We start from the raw sequence: 20,893 nt of genomic DNA on the forward strand, positions 1-20,893 counted from the left end.
CTTGACTCCACAAATTACAGTGGCAGAGTAACATGCTTGACTTTAAGTGTATGCCCAGTTAATAATATCCTACAGTACATTAGAGTGTGACTGAGCACATGTCCTTATTATCCCACTTGGGGCACAAGGGCAACTCCTCCTTCACACATACACATATGTTGCCAGTTTTTGCTATATCAAGTGCCCACTCACTCAATCAACTGCCCACCCCATCAGCTAGGTGAGGACGATTTTACTAAAACTACTCAATGTTCTATTATTGAACAAATATTATCTCAATAGGACATTGCAAAATAATCACAAACATTACACGTTTGGACATACACTGGTCCACTGAAACAATAACAATCAATTAAAGGGGACATATTGTGCATGTCTATATTTTTAATGTGGGGCTCTACTGAAATATCTTTGCATGATTAGGCCGTTTTGGCTCCTGTCTCTTTATGGACCCCCTCCTGAGGGGCCCACTTTGTTCTGATTGGCCAGCTCTCAGAAGCTGCATCTCTGGAGATGTTACTTCCATTGAAACAGGGTTCACGGTTCTTGAATAGAGAGTGCTGTCTCAGAGCCTCATTGACTCCAATGTTAACTGAGCTGTGAAACACCTTGTCAAAAACAGATGATGGTGATATATATTATTTATCACAACTCCTTTATTTTAAATCATTTGGACACATATCAGACATCAGTCACTGAAGTCTCGGGTCGCTCAAACTGAATTTTCTTTTTTGATGTGACTTAGTTTTGGAGTTATAAGAAGTTGTTTGGTGAATTAAGTTTGGTTTAGGGGCGATGGATATGAATGTGGGTGCTTGTCTCACCCCTGCCACAGGGGTGCACTGTCACCATAGCAACCTGTGACTCAGTCTCTGGGCAGAAACTGACACATGTCTGTATGATTGAAACACACGCTAGGGATGCCACGGTGAGAAAATATTCTCACCGATTAATAAACTCGTGACCAGTTACACTGGACGTTTTACAAGATGAGATATTTGTCGAAGACAATCAATATCTGTAGAGTGCTTGCTTTGATCTTTAACGTTAGATTTTTAGTTTAGATCTTCCCCTTACTTAAGAGTTAGTGACAGCAGGCTTCAGCGGGTCGTCCTCTGTGTACATCTGGTCTGCGGCGCACACAGTTGCAGGGACAAAGCAGAGGACAACAGCTGCTTAGAACTAGAACCAGAGCAACTCGCCTGCCATCTGGAGAAAGACACACCGAGAGCACAAAAACAAGCACCGATACCAGCGGTCACATGGGAGCAGCGACTCGCTAACAGCTATGTGTGTTTACACTGGAGAGCAGGAGGGAGGACAGACATCTCACTCCGCTACTCTGTGTTGTGACTCTGCTGCTCCTGTGGACAGTCACGTAGCAGACACTTTCAGTTTATAATTGTAGTGTTCGTCGTCCAACTAAGTATTGATAACACAATTAGTATTTTCCCAATTAGAGGTTTTTTTTTTTATGAATATGGGCACTGAAACGCAAAAATGAACTAAATGGGTTTTATTTCTATTAAAAAAGCAAAACGATGGTGGGGGCAGTGGGCAAGTAATGTAATGGGAGTATTCCCGAAAACTGTGTATCACCGGTAACACCTTTATACATGGCAACATGTTTTGCTCAGCACCAATCAACCAATCAAATTGCATTTTGAAAATTTGGTATATTTCAACCTGGCTTATTTCTTGTAAAAGCGGCCATTGTACAGTATGTCTATGGGTCGTACTATATTTGTATTTGCCACTTCCGTTGTAGAGATTTGGTTAAGCGAGTTGGCCTCAGAGAAAAGCAACAATTGTAAAAGTCATATTTATTTGGACAGCTATAAGAGGCTCATGCAGATTCCCACCATTTAAGTTATTATTATTAAGTTATATTTTGCATTAGTCCTCATTTCCCCCGAATCTCTACAACGGAGGTTAACATGGGGTGGGACAAAAAAAAACTGGTGACGGTCAGATGGACAGCAATTATAGGTGACAATAAAGAAGAAATGCAAGCAAAATAACCAGCCATAAGCAGCTACTGTCAGACTCTCTGTGTCCGTGCCAGAAATACCGCAGCCGCAGCTTTGACAGTCGCTAGAAGCACATTCATGGCCCTTGCGGTGCCTGTGTTGTAGCTGAGCTAGCGGCTCAACGAGAGGCTCTCCAGTATGTTTGAGTGTGTGTCTGTGGGAGAGTATCGATATGTAGCCAGAATCATTGGACTCATTTTCTTCTTCAGTTACAGATATCATTATATATATTGTATCACAGAATCGCCTTTGTTGTGATATATCATTATCATGGGAAGAGTATGATGATAGAACCGCATCATGACTTCATCTGTGATTCCCATCCCTATAATCCATAGAGTCGTAATTGCCACATTTATGGGAAATACACCGAAATGTTCCTTTAAGATGCTTCCCTAAATCATCTGCATCTCTTGATTTGCGTTTCCTCCTCTGTAATTTGGGCTAATAATGAGGGAAACCATCAAATGAAAACCGATTTTACCTTCACCTCCGAAGTGAGTCTTATGAAACAGTAAATATCCGCAATGTTTTGTAAATAGAGTGCACTTGAAGAAAGAAAAATGGCCTTGTATCATCACATTCTCAGCAAGATTAAAATGTAAAATGTGTACCTTTGATTACTGCATATACTGCAGAAAATCCCTATAGCAATACAAAAAGTGACAGTCTTCATAAAGTATCTTCTTACAAAGAGCAAAGCTGGGAGTTTTGCCGCATGAGCTGAGATTGTCTTCCTCTTTGGTAGGGCAGTAACTGTAAAATTACTGCCACTAAGAGGGTATCAGTTGAACAATTTCCATCTTAATTGTGTGAAAATGAAACAATTTCTTCTCTCAGAAGTGGGGGGAAGTGTTTGTATTTTACAATGCAGTCATCATCTGATTGAATAACTTCACTCAGTAACTCCAAACTGGATTGGATGGCCTATTTTTGAGCATGCAACACTCATACTCCTCCCCTCTAAAACATGTGATACGATCACATAGCCTGAAGCATGTTTTAATGAGTTGCAGAACAAAAATAACTCCTCTTTTTGCTCTGTGGTGTGTATAGATTTATTAACTGAAAAATAAATGGTCTTGACTGGGTTTAGCTCTCTGTCTCACAAACATCTTTCTCAGAGACATTTAAAAACATGAGGCCTATACTAACATGGGCTTACATCAGACTTTGAATCTTTCAAACCCACGGGTAAACTAAGAAGGACATCACCTCGTCCGCTATTCAGCTCCGATGGAGGCAAATGAGCAGTGCTTCCTCTCTACACTGGATCTCTGTTGCTTTTGATCAAGTCCCCAATCACATCTATGTCTGATCAGCTCTCACTCTAGCCCACTGTCGACACTCCACACCATTTCCGCTGGCAATTTATACCTCCTGACAGGTCAGCGGATTGAATCTGCAAGACAGTATCCAACTGTTTACTGCCGGAGAAGACCAGCTCCATCAAAAGCCCAACTAATGTTACAGCTTTTAGGTTGAAAATTGTCACATATTCAGCAGCGCCACAAAGTTTTACTGCTTTAGCAGCGATATTGGTCAGTGTTTAAATGAGGAATTGGAAAATGTTTTCGCATCAAGGAAGCCCATTTAGATGCACATTAGACCAAAGACTCCCATTTCATTAGCACTTGTTCCAAAGCTCCCCGTCTGATATGATCTTTGTTTGAGTTTCAGTACAGAATTATTTAACTGTGTTCAGAATTATTTAACAGTGTGCAGTGAGCAGGCAGTCGGTGATCATACTTATGATCAGAACAATCATCCTTTTCTATGACATCCTCTCTGATTTTGGGGGCATAGAATAGTTACTAAATGAAGCTGTTTTTTATTTTGGTTAGTAAGCTCTCCCCCTAATTGACCCCAGACATCATTGAGACCCACAAGTATAAAGAATACATGTACCAGACATGCCTACTAGCCTTTGCCAATATCTAATTTAATAATTATAAATAATTATTTTGTGCATCTCTGGTTTAATTTACTTCAGTTGAAAAATATCCAATTTTCAGAAGAAAATTCTATAAAACATCCAATAGAATATAGAAAGAAATTGTAATTATTCATGTTTCTGTTTGTAGAGTGTGATTTGTGAACTTAATTACTTTTTTTGGTTTAACTTTAAAGACATTTTTTGGCAAAAAGCAGTGGCTCTGGCCCATTTAAACCACAAGGGCCAGACTGGGTGCAGCTGTTATTTTACTGGAGCCAGTTACTATTTTTGGAAACCGTGTGGTGCAAGAAAAAATTGTGAGGAAGCCAAGTTAGACAAATACTCTAAAAGATGAGATATAATTTCTAATACCATCATTTTATGAACAAATGTCACATATTTGCAATACTGCTGCATGGTTGGGGAATATAAGAAACCACATCTAATTACAGATTTACTTTTACATGACACATGACTTACAAACACGTCTGTTATCTATCTTCTTGCAAAGTCTATACTTGAAAATGAAGCCTACAAGGGGCGGAATACAAAGATCACTCAGTATTTCTTCACAGATTAAGTCTATGTTCACATTAAAATACACTGCATGTATCAAATACATGACTTACACACCCCTGTTTTCTACTGTATATGCTAGACAAATACCCTACTATACATACTGTAGTTAGATACTCATCAAAGCTAATTACTCATTATACAGTAAAGCTTAAAGAGCAACTTGCAGGTTGAATTTTTTACCAAATTCATACTTAACCTTGTCTGAAAATGACCATTTTAAAAGTTAGTGCAGGATTAAATATGTTTTACAAGACATAAGGGCACAAATTCAGAGGAAAAAGAGGCCGTTTTGAGCAAAGCTCCTACAAACACCTTTCTTTTTTCAACATCATGTCATATTACATCACATAAGGCAGTAAGTCTCACAGATCCCTCTACAGTGCACTGCGCAGTAGTAGATGGTAGTTAGTTTGAGCAGTTGTTACTGTATGAGTCAGCATTTTTCTCTAGTTTCTCTTTGCAATTTACCAATTTCATGATGGTGAATTATTGTGTTTGTGCAGGTTGCACAAATTCCAGCCTGTCAGGACATCGAGTCCACAGTTTTCCTAACATGAAAAGGAAGGAAGGTGATAGTTGTTCATGCCTGGGTGCGTTTTTCGGGCAGGTGAAGAGACGGGACTTCACTGCTGCATCTGCAACAAAAAACATGGTCGTCTGTGGTGCTCATTTTAGACAGGTGGATTACACTCCTGGCGATTTGATGGAGTTCAGGATGGGACGTCAGAGTCAGGACTATGTGCAGTACACACAGCTGCTTCATCAGTCCCACTGACAATAGCAGCTTCGGGGTACTGCTGCCGGCGGGAGACCTGATGAACACGTGAACTGCATCCAGTAAGTAAATGTTTTTAATGTTCGCAACTTCCAAATTAGTCGGCATAATGGTTTGAAGTGAGGAGAAATATCTGCATTTATTATTGTTAAGCAGCGTAACTATCTTGTAACCTAAAGCCCACTACTTGATACAGCATAATAGCTAATGTTAGTTAGCTAGCAGTGTCGGTTAGCTAACATTAGCATCTGATTTTGTAATATCTACCATCCAGTCATCAAATGTTGCTGTGATATAAGGTTTTTGAGCACTGCGAGTAATGATAGGACAGACGCACAGACAGTCAGTGGTACACTGCTTGCAGACCCAGAACAATAGGTCCTCTCTCCTTTGGCTCCTCAATTAACATCTGTGCTTCACTGTAGCTCACAGTGCAACTTCAGACCCCTCTGTCGTTCATCACGTACTGTAATTTACTCTTATATCAAACGTCAGCTGTACTTGTTAGCAGAACATAGCAAACAGTTATGCATGACCAACCTTCAACACATTCTTCTTAATATTAGTGTATACATAAAATGTTGCACTGTTATGTAAACGCAGAGATACAGTATCTGTCCTTTTTGGAGTATGTCTCTGTTTTAGATATATACTGGTTACAATTATAGATTTTTTTTTAATCCTAGCTGTCCAGGTATGGCGCAAGGTGGTCAATGTGAGGACAGAAATAGCTGAGAAACTAACATCAACTCCGCTGCCCAGTCCTGCAAATGATGAGTGAGTGCCAAAGCCAGCTGATGTCCTTGTTTACTATTTTCCCTGCTTGTTGTGGGGAAACGCATTGTTGTGGGGAACATATATAAAAATAAAGCAAGTATGAATTTTACTGATAGAGAAATTTACAGTAATTTGCATGTATGTTTTGCATGGTACGAGTTGTACTGGTAATTTTCTGCTTTTGAAATATTCCTTAGGTCTGTGCAACATGTGGTAATGGGTGTTATTGGCAGAACCAGTCAATGCTGCACAGAAACACGCCTGCCTGCAACCTCTTCCTGAGTAGGGCCATCCACTTTCTGACTTGCATGGCTACCCAGACCATCAGGATGTTGAAGCTGTTTGAGTTTCAGTGATCAGTGCAAACGCCTTCTTCCACCATCAACACCTGTACAAAATCCCCATCATGCTCACTGGAGCACTGAAGAAGATGGGGGGGGGGTGGGCTAATCCTTTCTAGTGACTGCAGGTGGTACACTTTGGCCTGATCAGTAAGATAAAAAAATGGGTCAAAACAATTTTCTGATTATTATGTTATATAGTTTAATATATTAGGTTTTTTGTGCTTTAACATCTGAAAACAAACTGTTTTTTGGCATTACTAAGTCAGACTCCCCTGGCCATTGTACCAAATATGGCGCCTACTCCATGACTGAGGACAGTCAGTCAACAAAGTGGTAGTTAAGTTTAGGTTGTCTGTTTTTATAATGATATTTCTTTCTCAACATTTTTATTTCTGTTCTGAACTGGTCTGGGGAAGGCTTTGGATACTACCTTGAAAGAGAGGGAATATAATGACCTGAAGCTGTGGAGATCAGCCGCCATCAACCACCTGCACTGGACTGCAGCTTCTACACCCAATGGAGATCCAGATGTAATGGCAGGCCAAGTGGCATCCATGAACACACATCCACCTCTGGAGGAAGAAGTACGGAACAAAGGGTTGGGGTTGGTGATGTGTCATCATCATGTTTGAATCATATTTTAATTTTTGGTATATCAAACAAACAGCCCTCTTCGAGACAAACAGTAAAACACACAAACAAGACTTTATCCAATTCACACCTGACAATAATTACACAGACTGTTCATCAAAAAAAAAAAAAAAAAACATCAAAACAAAATATTTGTTTATGCAGGATCAGTCACCATTAAACTGGAGAGCGTAGGTACTACAACAGTATAAGTGAAGGATGTTCGTCAGTTGTCTCCACAGCATAAGACCTTCTCACTGGAGGCGTTTCACTCCCTCATCCTCCACTTTGCACCAAAGCACACTGGTTCCTCCTTCCTGACAGATATTTCCAGCGGCATCAGTGCTTCTGTTATCACAGCAGACCAGGCCACTGACTCCAAGAGGTTACATTTTCAGTCACATTTGTTTATTTGCTTGTTTATTTGTGAGATATCTCAAACCTGGTAGGAGATTTTGATGAGATTTGGTAAAACATTTAGATCAAGGGCCAATGATCGAGTGACTAGTGTTTTGCAGAATGGGGCATTTTTTCACATTTCCACAATTTACTCATAGTTATTAAACGAAAAAAACCTAGCATAGCTCATGATTGCCATCTCTGTGTATGTTTTGATGTAGGGCCAGACTCAGTTTGAAACATTTTAAACATTTTCTGTTGATAAAATAGTTCATTAAGGATTGTGCAGCATTGGCAATATGCACACTGTGCTCTCTAGTTGTATGAAAAGGGTAAATTGGTATTTTTACTGCTACTCTATGTATCAAAACACATGTTGATCAGTTTGATTTTAATAGTAAATTCCAATCTTGTGTTTTGGATTTTGGTGATAAGGCTAAACCTTGGTTTATATTTGTATTAGGGGTGCACGATATTATCAGCATGTCATCGGTATCGCCCGATATTCTGCCGATTATGAGAGGCCGATATGTCGCCTTCTCCTCCGCCACCTGACTGCACTTCCCTCGACGGACTGTGTCACCCTGGCGGTCCTGGTGCTTCCTCCGCAGAGCGTTAGCCGCAGCATGACCAGAGGGAAGCACAGCCAGCTAGCCTCCCAGCTAACGTTAGCCTCAGCTCTCCATGTGGATCCAACCGGAGCACCAAGCCCCGGTTTGTTATTCAGGTTAAAGTGGGAAGAAGCAGCGGGTCTTACGGGCAGCTGAGTGAAGTGGAGCCTGCGGAGGAAGCACCGGGACCGTCAGGGTGAAACAGTCCGTGGAGGAGCTGCTATGTTCGACTGCACAGATAAGAAACACTTTGGCTGACAGGATGTACCACTCTGTGCAAAAAAAAAAAAGAAAAGAAAAAACTTCTTCTCTTTGGTTTATAACGCCGGTTGGCAACCAGCGTATTAGGTGCATTACTGCCACCTTCTGCTCCGGAGTGTGGACCAGAGATTAAATCCTACACATTAATCCTGTCTGTCTAATAAACTCAAAGAAAACTCTACTGTTCCATCCACTTGGCAGGTTCATTAAAGTTTTAATGCTGAGGTCCTGAACTCCAGTCTTACTAAGTTCTTCCTTCATATAATGTCTTTCTTGATTATACTAAGTACAATCTAAGCTTGCATGCTTAATAGTCTCCTCAGCCAGCTGGAAAAAAATGTGCATATATCGGTTTCGGCATCAGCAATCGGCCACAGTGAGTTGGAAATATCATATATCGGCAAAAAATCCAATTTATGAATATAAGAACGCACTTGTCTGTAGGTTGTGTAGCAGTATTGAATAGGGATAAGAAAACAATATCAGTCAAACCTGATAGTCTTTTTAGCAACTTCATCAAACTGATACAGGGAAGGATGATGGTTAGGGAAGTCATAACTTTAATTATATTAATATTCCCTCATTTTACTTTTTACTTTAAAATAAATATTCCTTAGTTGCACTATTTTTACTTTTAAAGTAGGATGTCTATATTACATATTGAGGATCAAGAATATTATCTCACAGCAAGCATAGATCTCTGCTCAACATTCAGCATCAGTATATGCACCTTATTACCCATCGCCTACTGGGTTTTTATTGCATAGCATAGAAAACCTGATAATTGAAAAATACAGAATAATAGATCATTGCTTCAGTAAACATACTCATGTCTGCTTGCCTCCAGAGGGCTATGCTCCTGCCTCAAGTTCATGGTTCATGCACGCTGTCTGTAGGACAAAAGGATTCAGACTACATGCTTCAAAGCCCGGGTGCAGTGTCAGGCATGTTATATCAGGTCTCGGGGTGAGGTTCTCAACCAGAGCCCAGAAGACCCCCACTTCCCTGCAGCACATACTCTCCTCAGCTGAGGCCATGGGCTGGCATTTCCCACACAAGCATCTATCAAACAAAATGCTAAGCAGGAATCTCTCTCTCGATCTGCTTGTCTATCTCTCTCTCCCTACGGTAGAGCACCGTAAACGTAGTAGTATGGGCTCATACCAGGCGTAGGCTTGGGCGGTATCTATTTTTTCATACCTTCAAAAGCTGAGCTGCTGGTGATAGCAGTCATTGTAGCATGCAGGGTTTCTACCAGTGTATTGCAAGCCTGGTGGCCTGCCGAGTCTAAGCCTCAGGGAATCTCTTATTCAATGTATTTTTAAGATGTTTTTTAAACTAAAATGTGTTATACAAGTAGTATAGCTCCTTTAAGGAGTAGCTCAGTGCGTAGATTGTGTGTGTGGCAACTATGCGGTAGACAGAGAGAGAGAGAGAGGGAGCGAGCATGTGTGTGACAGTGAGACTGGTGACCAGAGTAGTGTGTGTACAGTTTAGGCTATTTGTCGGTGAATAAATGCTTCAACTTCTCAAGACCCAGGCTAAGTTCCTGTGTCTTGCTTGCCACCTAGTTGAAGTGAAGGGGGTTATTCCTGAAGTTAGCAACAACTTCCAATGGCCTAATCTCACTTAAGGTGGACCGGCTACTCTCATTTTAGCGACAATCTCAGCCCCTCCTCCGAGTTTTGCTCAGCAACTTTTACCTTCACCTTTATCATCTGAACCAAAACCAAAATACTCCCAAACAGGGGCAGAGACATTTTTCTTTATTACTAGTCCTGTAACGTTATCCCCACAGTTTGCAGTCGCCATTTTTGTCAGCTCAGCTGCCGGTTCCACCAACAGAGACTGACCTCTGGTGACACATGCAGTACACAACAATACATGACTTCAGTACAGCAGTACATCTCCACATCAGTTTAATAGAAAGAGGAGCGTCTGTAATACCTTCAGGATTTCTTAATACCCCGGTTTACCATAATACCTTGATACCACCCAAGCCTAACAAGGCGCTACGAGATACTTGACCTAACAAGCTGATCTTTGTTGTGGATAAGTATCTTGCAAGTAGTAGAAAATCACTACTAGTTTTGGTACTGCCTGATATGTGATAGCAAATGGTACAACAATGTGAAGTGTAGGCTACGTGCCATTAGCCATCGCTGGTCACTCACCAAGACAACATATGCCCACTGGTTCTGCTCATACCACATTTCAACTTCTTGCTGATGACCATTATTTCTTTGAATCTTTCCCTGTTTCTGATCCCTTGAACGCCTAACAGGCTCAAAAATTATATGGTTGTGGTCTGTCAAATTGATATGAATGTATATTTTCAACCACATCAGTGTCAAAACTAGTGCTGGGATCCATATTTCACAGTATTAAGCTGGGCCCTGCTTGACAGCTCTCCCTTATGTGATGTCATGTCAAATTTCTTTTTAAATGCAGAAATGAAACCAGCCTTACTGTCATTATAGTGTATACATATATATATTTTTTGAAAATCCTGTTTCTATATCATTTTCCAACATATTAGTTCACTGGGGTTGTCAACCTGCAAGTTTCTCTATAAGACCAAAACAAGGATGAAACAATCTTAGCAAGAAAATCTATTAGACCAATCAACTCACAGAGCAGAGTAGGTGACATGACAATTAACAAATGCAAAAGTGATTTCCAAAGCAACACTGGCCTCTATCCCTGCTCATTTCATCTCTGTATGCAGCAATAACTCAACACTATTATGTCCAGGCAAACAGGCACAATACAGCCAATTAATCAGCAACAGAAACACACATGGTGCATATTAGCCATCAGTAAAGCCACAAGAAAGCAAGCAGAGAGGCAAACAGACAGACAGGAGATGGGCAGAGAGACAAGAAGTTAATTTTACTGACATTACTTGTCTGTGATGGCGTTTCTCCTCCTTTCGCTGCGATGAAGTGGTCCATATCATGAAAAAAAGCGCGGAAGCTTAGCTGTTAGCAGTCCCGGAAAACTAAGTTAACTTAGCTAACTGACGTCAAACTAGCAGCTGCTAACGTTCATTTAATTAGCTTGTCTTTTTTTTTAGGTGTGAAGGCAAACTGACAATGACTTCACTATTTTTCAAAGGCTGAGGTTGAAAGGAGCCCTTTCACAGGCTGACAGGTACAATCTTGGTATTTTTAATCAGAAGATGTCACCTGCCCTCCTTTCCATAACGGTTAACTGGACTTCATTGCTTCAGCTTCCACCTCGTTTTGTCACGAGGAGGCGCTGTTTCACCCACTTGAAGAAACTCAATGAAAGAGATGGTCATGACAGGTGGTGGAAGAAGTATTATTCAAGAAAAAAGTACCAATACAGCAATATAAACGTACTCATTACAAGTAAAAGTCCTACATGAAAAACCCTGCTTAAGTAAAAGTACATAAGTATTAGCAGCAGAATGTACCTATAGTATTGGTACTGTAACAGTAATGGTTTGGTCCCTCTGACTGATATATTATTATATATGACATCATTAGATTATTGAATCTATCTATATATTGAATATATGAATCATCAGTGTGTAAAGAGCATGTTACTGTTGTAGCTGCTGGAGGTGGAGCTGGTTTGAACCACTTTATATACAGTTAGCTAGTTTGGTCCAATGGTTCCCAACCTAGGGGTCGGGCCCCTCATCATAAGATGATGGATGAGAGAGGAAAGAAGAAAAAACAAAGTTCTGATAAACAAATCTGTTTTCAGTTTTTGGACTTTTTCCTCTAATCTTTTGATTTTTACTGAAATATTGAATCCTTTGAGCATTTATTGAAATGAAACCATGTGAGAAGTTTAGAGGGAAAAATGAGGCCCAACGTAGTGAAATTGCTTGATGAACAGAAAAATGGGAACAAAATTAACCAAGTGCTAAACATACCAATGAGGCGTAACTCACACAAAAGTGTAAATGCCATAATTATATCATAAATATGATAACAATAGCCTGTAATAAAATAATAGCTATAATTATGACTAGTATTGGTCTATTCAGTGTTATATTTTTTCAGTCTTTCTCTGACTGAAAACTGATTGACCATTGTGTTCTCTGCATTCAGCCAAATCAATACTAGAATGTAATACTGTGGTGAGTTTATATGTAACCTTATCAGAATCAATATTTGTTGCAGTATTTTCATATTTTTAAAGGCTGTAAATGTGGTGGCGGGCACAAACGTTTTAAAAAACCACATGGGGTATATCTGAATTAGCACGGTTTATTGATTTTTTTATCGAAAAACGGCAATTGTCCCAGTCACAGCCTTACGGCACCTACTACACCTTTCTCTTTCTCCATTCATTACCTTTTAGCAAGGCAGTAAATCCCACCTCATGCAATTAGCAACCAACATCCAACTTTGAGCTATTACTGTATATGAAAGTGAGACATGTTAAATTCTCTCCCATGTATCAATGCATTAAAATTTGATTTAGAATTTAGCATACTGTATTGGCCTCATATTTCAGTTTATAATGCATTAACTGATGAGTGTTTGATTTAATAAATGTATTGAAATCATACTGAGAAAGCCATACTGAGAACTTCCTTTGTAACACAGGACACACTGATATAAATGATACAGCTCATGCAGTGTGAGAAGGCTGTGGGCATATGTGTGATCATATAGTATTATTCTGCAAACATAAATATTGTATGTTCCTCCATATACAGAACCATTCTCCTGAATTCATTTCCGTCTCTTGCCATTCTATTCTCTCAAATGGCTTGAGGGTAAATGAGTTCCTATTTTATAGTGACCAGACGTAATAGCAGAGTGAGTGGACTGGCTGATTTGACAGTAATCAGCTGATTAGCATACAACATTCACCATACCGTACCACTTAAAGTTATTAAAAATTCCCAGATCTCCTCCTGCCAACAATGTATCACCTACTGCTGTAGCAATTACACCAAACATACCAGCAAACTACCATTTTACAGCCAGAAAGCAGTCATTATCTTCCATTACGCACAAAGGCTACTGAGTGAGCTTAGCCTCAAAACCCCAGCAAAACAAGACCATCTTCGAGGAAAAAAATTTAAAATAAAAAAAATAAAAAAGAAGGTCTTGCACGCATTGTCTCTCCAAAATGGACTTTATTGTCCTATTGTCAATAGGAGTGTCTGGTAGACAGAATGTGAATATATCTTTAGTGATATTTTGAGCAAGGAAGAGTGCCTTTCAAAGGGGATTGTGGTTACTAGGCAACAAGCAGCAGAACCAATTGAGGACTAAAGTGAAAAAAAAAAAGTTTCCTGCTCTCTCTCTCAATCATGCAGTCTGTCTCTCTCTCTCTCTCTCCTACAGTCTCTCACGCTTATACATGTGTAAGTCAGTGCTTTGCCTGGAACCAAAATCCCCTCTGAATGGGGTTTGACCATAGATAGGGGATTTAACCCATTTCTAATGCTCACGTGTAGGATTTATGTCCAATTGGAACTGAAAGGGAAAGCTTAGATAGCAGAGAGGGTACACAAGTGTTGGTGAAAATCCGTGTTGCTATGCTTCTGATAGTACCTTGCTTCTCTTTCTCCATCCCCTTTTTAAGAGGTGTTAGCGGCTAAAAAGCAAAAGCACACATGTTGCAGAGGCAAGCTTTCACCATAAAAGAAAACAACCGAGGCAAATAACAGCAACATCAAAACACAGCAACCCACAGCGCACCGTCCGAGTTTGCATGAGCGTTATCAATAACAGATTTCCAGGATGTCTTGTTTTTCTTTCAGCTCCTGTTGAAACACTTTTTTTTTTTTTTTTTGTCTTTGCTTCCACATAGTCAATTAGCCACGCAATATGGGCACAGTAATTGAACACAGTGCTGTGATGACACAGTCTCCAGTTATTCGAATCTGGACATTGTTTTTCTGTTCTCTCACCTGTCATATGTAAGAATTTAAATGTAAACTGATGATCATCTCGACAAAACTGCTTGCATCAGAATCATTTTAATAACCATCACACTGCACATGTAGGGATTTTTACCCCATGACCAGTTATTGCTAACACACCCTTACATGGCTGATGCTCGACATCCATTAAGGAAGAGGTAGGAGGTGTACCAAATTGTTTTTTTTAAACAGAGAAAGGGTCTAATTTCTGCAGTGGAGTCGTGATGCTCGCTGATGAACTGGTTGGAAATGAAAAGCCCACAGTGTTGTGTGGCAGAGAATATCTCTGCTTGGTTTTCAGTTAATTTCCTTCTTTTGTTATGTTTGCACATCCTCTACTAAGCGAGTCACACCGAGTACACCGACAGCGACAAGTATCGACTGGTAGAAGAATAAACACTGACTGACTGCTGGGAATGGATAATAACTCCTGGAGCATCCTGTATGCTTTTTCTCCACTAGCTGCAGATGCTACAGCTGCCTTTGCAACAATAGAAAAACCCACATAGTGTTCTGCTTTAGATCTTTGTTGATACTGCTTTACAATTGTGCATCTGAGCTTTTTTTATATAGTAAAATTAGTTTTTAATTAAACTCTACAATCAGGATTATACGATCAGACTTTTAAGGCTGAGTCAAATCATGCCTTAGGATGAAAGAGAGTGAGTCACAATTTCAGACACCGTCTTGTTAAATGTCAGTAATTAGAGTTGGCCTTGAGTAACTGCTGTTTTAAATAAAAATGCCAAAGAATGTAGCTTTGTGTATGTTTATGTAGAAGGTAAATTTTCTGATAAGGGTTCATTTGCACAGAAGATTAGAGGAGACACCGTTGTCTACTTCACAGCACCCCCGGGTGTCAGTTGCATCACATTTAGAGAGCCTGGCCTTTCAAGTCTTGGTACAGTTAGAGACATCAGTCTGAATTATAAACTGTTTTAATATGGCCTAAGAAAAGCACGGTGAAAATAAAACTAAATGAGCACAGTTTGTACTCACCGATGATGTTCAGAACATTGCTCTATTTATCTGTACTTAAAAAGAAGAGCCTGAAATGATGCTTGAAACTGCTGTAATTCACGTGTTGACATGACTGTTGACATTTCTTCTTTTTCGGCACTTCCAGAGCCAGTTTGCCATGAGCACTAGAGCACGTTTTGTTCGCTACCCTGCTTCACACTAACACACATTCATATCCAGCAGGTACCGTCAAAGTTCATACCTCTTGGCAACTGAACATCAGCAATTGGGATTTGAGTGCCTTGCTTAAGGGCATCTCAATGAATGTTTGTAAAATTATTTTTTTCTCCCAATGTATGAATTTCTTATAAGTAAAAGTAGAAGAAATCTTCCTTTTTGCTTGCAGGCAGATGAGCAACCTCCTACTTCCTTCTTTTGTGCCATGTCTAGGGGCACAACAGAGGTAGAAGATACACTCTGCAGAATTCTGGGGGACTCAAAACACTGACATCTGTGTTCACAAGGCCAAGATCTCTCTCAGAGCAGGTAGTTCCATGTTTTTCCATGTAGCTATTCAGGTTGTGATACAGGGTTGATAAATACTGATCAAAACATAGCCCACATTTTTGATCCAAGTAAAGGCCACAGTCACCATTGAACACAAGAGGCTCAATCTCTAGCTTGGACTATTCACACTTCACCCAGTGCACACATGGCATCATGGCATATTGCATCACGGCAATAATACCAGTAAAGAGGGGTATAGAGTAGAGTAGTGCACAGCTCTTACTGGCCACCGTCTTACATGAATAACTGCTTGTAGGCTGTATGAATGTCTCTGAATCCCATGAGCCATCTTAAGAGCAGATACTGTGCATGAGTTCAGTCTCCAGCTTCCAATTTAAAGAAAATGTAGTACATTTTTAAAGCACAGAATAATTATGTATGTTTCATCCCCTGAGGGTACTTAACAGGTTGGTTATACGACAACTGGCAGTAGGTGTGACCAGCATTTCAACTGCATACAGTGCAGTGGCCAAACAAGACTTTTTTTTTTTTTTAATGTAAAAACATTCGCCAGGAAAATCAGCAAGAGGGCCATTTGTGCAACAGGTGGACCATTCACTTTGGATCAACCACCTGCCTGATATGTTGATACATATTTATATTCGTGAGAACATTTCTTAAATACTAGCACATAAACACAGTTACAATAAATGATAGTCATGTGAAGCTCCACACTGAAAAATAATTGAATTTCATTAAAAAAAAAACTCTAAATAAGTTTAGGGTTAAAAATCTGCTCTTTGGAAAAACATTCAGTGTATAATGAATGCCTCATTTCCCCTGTAAACATAATGTGAGGCATTTTATTCACATGTAGTGAATGTTTCATTGGTTTTTACCATCAGCTTGTAATTTCAAGGCAGCATTTTTAAAAGACAAAAAATATGCACAAAGAATATGCATTCTCCACATAGTTGGTAAAAATCCTGGTTTGGTTGTAATTTAATACAAGTATTCAGAATACAGCAATGACATGAATGCAGCTTCTGTTAGATTTTGAAACACGAGTATCACATTATGTTGTTGTTTTTGTTTGTTTTGTTTCTGTTGTTTTTGTAATAAACTAAGAGGCTCAGTCCACATAGTCTGAGATCATGGCAGAGTTCGACACCCTCAGGTAAAGGAGATATTGGAAACATTTCAAATATAAATCATGGAATGGGAAGAAGATGTTTTCATGGTAGTTTGAACAGTATAACTTGGTTGGTATCAATCAGTTCCTCTATTGGTTCTTACATAATTATGAAACAATAAAGAAAGATGTTTTTTTCTAATGTTGAAGATGCTGTGGCTTTTTTATTATTCTGTCTAACATTGGTAAGGTGCATAACTTGCTGTGTGGTTTTTATATTAGAGGTCTTTCATAACTCCACAGGTCAGAGTGGATTATTATGGCTACAGTATTGCTTTGTTATATTTTGGGACCATATTCTTGATAACTTTGTTGTTATTGTCCACCTATAAATGATACTTTCCCAACTAGCTGTCCAACTATGATTATCAATTCAGAATAGTGCTGATGCTGCTGCATTCAAACAATGGTTATCTGAGAATAATGCTCACCTTTTAGCTAGTTGAAATGAACAGCAGAATAACATGTCCTTATCTTAACTCCTGTAGCCCACAAGTTTTTATATAAATGATTAAAAAGCTGATTGTTTTCTTGTCTTTTTATCCTTTTGCTTACAAAGGATTGTTTGCATAATCTATGCACATTTAAACACATTTCTCTGTATACAGTATTAATAAATAAGAGCCCAGGTAGGTATTAAGAGCTGCTGCCACTATGTTGAAATTCGTGGTCACTTGCTGCAGTTTGAGTGAAAACATAATTAATGTGTTACAGCAAAAATAAATGTAAATGAAATATAATCCATAAACCCCAAACCCTTAAGTCATTGAACTCTAAGCATTTTTAATGCACAAGATGAAAATAATCTCTCTCTTCCCCGCCCCACCTCTTCTGTTGTAGAGAGAGAAAAAGTCCTTAAGGTATTCTTGTTTGCCAAATCCTTGCTTTGCCAAAATCATGCTCCATTTGCATGAAGCATGTGTGGGGAATAAACCCTCCCTAATCATGAAACATTGTCAGTCATGTTGTCAAACATCACAACATATTATCCCAGATAAAGCCACGGTGGCTGCATGCAGGAAAATGGTTTAACGCTCACCATTATCTTCATTTTCATGTTCCCTGCAACTGACACGCAGTCAGACGAGTAAATCGGATTTTGGTGACAAAAAGTGGAAATAGATGTCAAACACCGTTAAGTTATGAACATCGTTGCTTTGCTGTTGTTTGGTAACTTCTGATACTTGGCTTTTTTAGATGATGATATTCTCAGTTTAGGCTGTGAGATAACTGATGATTTTAATCACTCTATTGAGATTATTCTGGTCTCGCATTGCAGCATCCACCTAAAACACCAAACACACCTGCAGATCCTGACTGAGACCTGTCTTGCTTGCCAAAGTAACCATTTCCTTAATTTGTTTTCAGCAAGTGTTCAGCTAGACTAATGGATCAGTATCAGATTGAGCAGTTTGCTAATGCCTTTGCAAGCGGACTGCAAGCCGAGGATCAAAGTGATGGGAGCTAGTGGATATTGGCTCGTCTGTATATCTCCTCTAATGTGAATCCTTTCATAGTGACAGCTAAAGGATGATTTTGGGAATATCTATGAACGTCCCCTGTGCTCAGGAGAGTTACGTGAGAGCACCGATAGTTCTTAGAGATTGCACACTGTTGTGAATCTGTTGAGTATCTCTTTTGGAAGGCAAACAGTTGCCCTTGAAAATTGTGGCACTGCTCAAAGTAACACGTGTTACTGAGGAGGTTTTGTCACTGTGCAGATCTGAGCCAGGCCCTCCTCTAATGAGGACAATTTGGCTTAATACCCGGAAAACAAACTATTAACTTCTCATCATATGTGTGTGTGTGTGCGTGTGTGTGTGTGTGTGTGAGAGAGAGAGAGAGAGAGAGAATTTGTGTAGTGTCTAAGCAGCAACTTCATAAAAAGGAACCTAATCACTGTTCATCTAGCTGTGATTACACAAGGTACAATAAGTTCCTGATGGGTGAAAAATGATTATGTTCCTGGTGATGTTCCCTTCTTTTGTAGGAACTGTTGAGGTTATATTCACAGGCTGTAAATGTTACTCGTATGAAATATATAACATAATAGATAGTTACTACAGCTCAAAAATGGATGTCTTTCCCAAGACTAATTTATTTGAATAGCTGGACACAGATTTTATTATTAGCAAGTGCAAATAAAGCTGTTTCATCTTTTAATCCTTTTTCTTTTTTTTTTTTTTAGCTGTTTCCGCCTTCTGAATGCTTGTGTTTGAGTGATTTTTTACTCTCTCTGTTTTGTGTTGTTTGCCGCCTCAGACAGATGCTGCTTCTTTTTTACACCTGGCACAGAAGATTACATCAAAACCTGTCATTTATTTCAATTGTAAAAGTTGAAAAGTTTATTCAGTACTTGCATTTTTCTTTTTGTGTATTTCAGTACATGACAGTATAAAAATGTTGGAAACCAAGTCACTTCTTGTGCAACGTCTTGGGTCTGAAGAGATTTGATTTGTATTGTCAGCGACCAAAGGTAGAGACCAACTATTCAGGGAAGTGGCAGCGCATACAGTTGTTTGCAAGTCCAGTAAACGTGCATCTAACAGCATAAAACTGTAACACTTTAACTACAAGAAGTTACAGATTTAAGCTTTAATACGGTGCAAATATGCAAGAACCCAGAATTTATGTTACTATTTGTGGTCATTTTACTAAACTATCAGAACAAATATTTTCAATATTATTGTAAGTCACGACAGAATAATATTACAGAGCATGAAAAAGTAAGGAAAAAACAAAAGCAACGGTTATACAAATGCATAATCAATTACATACGCAATTAATGATGAATTTATACATGCATATACAGTACATGCATCGACTGTATAGAAAAACACAAACAGGTGATACATAGATGTACATATACCGTAAGTATTGAATAAATCCCAGGAAACTGAACTCCCACTCATAGCATCTGCAGTAAATTTGGTATTTTTCATTTGAAATGAATGTCCTTTCATCAGAGGGTGACGCATTTGATGCATTAAGTGTGATTGAAGGGTCAGGCATGGGCTGTTGCCTGCAGCATTAGCTGCTTCTGGCTAAAGCCAGCATGAGTTGGCTTTTCCTCATCAATGATTTCATAGCAGTAAGGAAACTAGGGCAGAGACAAGACTGTTTTCCATACTGGCAAGACTCCTGAATTAGATTTTGTAGGCATCTGCTCGCTGGGATAGCTCAATATGTCTCCAAGCTGGGGCACAGTATACGGACAGCAACCCTCCACCCAACAACAGCAGCCTGTGCATGTTAAGAAGGAAATGATGATCAATGCATCATGAAAATCAAACAGCTAAATAAAAGAAAAGAGCTCTACAGAGGAAAGGTGACGAAAGAGCCGGCTTCTGATGATGAATCAGTGAAAGCATGTCGCACCGGCTGCAGTGCACTTTGATGAATATCTGGCTGTCGCTGCAGCAGCCCCACAGGAAAACACAATTACAACTCTTTAATTTCCTCCATCTTGAGTGCACCACTGTGTCGCAGAGGAGCATAGCGTTGGTCCGGATTCGTCACATGCTTATTACCACAGGTCGTAGCTCCTACCCATGCTGCTCTGCCCTCTCTCACCCCCTTCCTTCCTCTCTTACTTTGTACCAGATCAAGGGCAACCATGGCTGGATTTCATTTTTCATTCTCTGGCAGACTGTTTTTTTGATTATAACAGACTGACTGGAGTAATTCATATTTGTGGCTTATTTCTTTTAAATACAAGTGCACAGATAGTGTATTTTCAGTCAAATCAGGAGGAACAGCAACATGAAAGTCAAAAAGCCTATAAAGGTCTCTGGGGTCATTGAGTAAGATGTGATGTAGAAACTCGCAGGAAGCTGATCTATAATATGTAACATGCTGTTTACACATAATTTCAGATCATACTGCAAATCTTCTATCTTAATGAAACCTCTGTTGACCTTTAGTTTTCAAAATTCCATTAAATCTGTCTTGGTTTTTTCCCAAAGGCCTCTGGCA

At 39.4% G+C, this 20,893-nt stretch overlaps 1 long non-coding RNA gene across 4 annotated transcripts; it reads right to left on the bottom strand.

Moving 5' to 3' along the window:
• Positions 1-3,064: 3,064 nt before the first annotated feature.
• On the bottom strand, positions 3,065-11,573 carry LOC121901403. Of its 4 annotated transcripts, none has more exons than XR_006097282.1 (3): positions 11,243-11,573; positions 6,897-7,013; positions 3,065-3,432 (listed from the first exon to the last, which is right to left on the bottom strand). It is a non-coding gene; the product is annotated as an uncharacterized LOC121901403 (long non-coding RNA). The 4 variants fall into 4 exon arrangements; XR_006097280.1 differs by lacking the exon at positions 3,065-3,432 and adding an exon at positions 4,172-5,180; XR_006097281.1 differs by lacking the exon at positions 3,065-3,432 and adding an exon at positions 4,172-5,180 and having other exon boundaries at positions 6,872-7,013.
• Between the last annotated feature and the right edge of the window lie 9,320 nt (positions 11,574-20,893).

This window comes from Thunnus maccoyii, chromosome 8, assembly GCF_910596095.1.
Source record: "Thunnus maccoyii chromosome 8, fThuMac1.1, whole genome shotgun sequence".
Lineage (NCBI taxonomy): Eukaryota > Metazoa > Chordata > Actinopteri > Scombriformes > Scombridae > Thunnus > Thunnus maccoyii.